General features: G+C 39.0%; 1 non-coding gene across 1 annotated transcript; it reads right to left on the bottom strand.

Annotated features, from left to right (window-relative positions):
- Window positions 1-907: 907 nt before the first annotated feature.
- On the bottom strand, window positions 908-1,011 carry LOC139035309 (U6 spliceosomal RNA). The gene has a single exon (XR_011487980.1). It is a non-coding gene; the product is annotated as a U6 spliceosomal RNA (small nuclear RNA).
- Window positions 1,012-1,476: the final 465 nt, after the last annotated feature.

The following is a 1,476-nucleotide window of genomic DNA, read 5'->3' as shown; positions in this document are numbered from 1 at the left end:
GCTGCTTTTAATATTTGTTCTTTGTGTTTGATCTTTGTTAATTTGATTAATATGTGTCTTGGGGTGCTTCACCTTGGGTTTATCCTGTTTGGGACTCTCTGGGTTTCTTGGACTTGGGTGGCTATTTCCCCTTATTGGGGAAGTTTTCAGCTATTATCTCCTCAAATATCTTCTCATGGCCTTTTTTTTTGTCTTCTTCTTCTGGGACTTCTTTGATTCGAATGTTGGGGCATTTCACATTGTCCCAGAGGTCCCTGAGGTTGTCCTCATTTCTTTTAATTCTTTTTCCTTTTTTCCTCTCTGTTTCATTTATTTCCACCATTTTATCTTCTACTTCATTTATCCTATCTTCTGCCTCTGTTATTCTACTGTTGGTTCCCTCCAGAGTGTTTTTGAACTCTCTTATCGCATTATTCATTTTTAATTGACTCTTTTTTATTTCTTCTAGGTCCTTGTTAAACATTTCTTACATCTTCTCAATCCTTGTCTCCAGGTTATTTATCTGTAACTCCATTTTGTTTTCAAGATTTTGGATCATTTTTATTATCATTATTCTAAATTCTTTTTCAGGTAGATTCCCTATTTCCTCCTCTTTTGTTTGGCTTGGTGGCCATTTTTCATGTTCCTTTACCTGCTGGGCATTTCTCTGCCTTTTCATCTTATTTAGATTTCTGGGTTTGGGGTGGCTTTTTGTATTCTGGTAGTCTGTGGTTCCTTTTTATTGTGGAGGTTTCTCCCAGTGGGTGGAGCTGGATGTTTGGGTTGTCAAGGTTTGCCGGTTAGAGAAGCTTGTGTTGGTGTTCTGGTGGGTGGAGCTGGATTTCTTCTCTCTGGAGTGCAATGGAGTGTCCAGTAGTGAGTTTTGAGATGGGTCTATGGGTTTGGTGTGACTTTGGGCAGCCTGTATAAAAATATGGAACGCTTCACAAATTTGTGTGTCATCCTTGCGCAGGGGCCATGCTAATCTCTGTATCGTTCCAATTTTAGTATATGTGCTGCCAAAGCGAGCACTGGCCCTGAGTTTTTAAATCGTTAGTTTGGTGATTGAACTCAATCTCCAGTTCCTCTCCACTTCTTGAAGTTGAGCGTGGGGCTGAGAGTTCCAATGCTCTAATCAGGTGGCCTGGTTCTTCTGGGCTCAGCCTTCAAACTCCTCTCTGCTGCAAATCATCACCATGAAGCCCCTCATTAACATAAACTCAAGTATCGAGTTTATAAAGTATTAAATATATAAATTCAAGTATTGAGTTTATAAATTCAAGTACCAGGGGGCTTGTTATGAGTAACAAGACACCCCTATCACTTAGGAAATTCCAAGGATATTTGAAGTTCTGTGCCAGGAATCTGGGAGAAAAAAATTTTTTTTTTAATTATATCACCAGTAGGAAAGCCTCTAGGGTTTGCCCACTAATTAATTTGGGACCAAGATATTGTAAAGGAAGTATCCCTCAATTTCTTTTTATTGAGTCTTTAACA

Source organism: Odocoileus virginianus, chromosome 5, assembly GCF_023699985.2.
Source record: "Odocoileus virginianus isolate 20LAN1187 ecotype Illinois chromosome 5, Ovbor_1.2, whole genome shotgun sequence".
NCBI classification, from domain to species: domain Eukaryota; kingdom Metazoa; phylum Chordata; class Mammalia; order Artiodactyla; family Cervidae; genus Odocoileus; species Odocoileus virginianus.
Note: the sequence above shows the minus strand (reverse complement) of the source record. Positions and strands in the feature narration are given on the sequence as shown.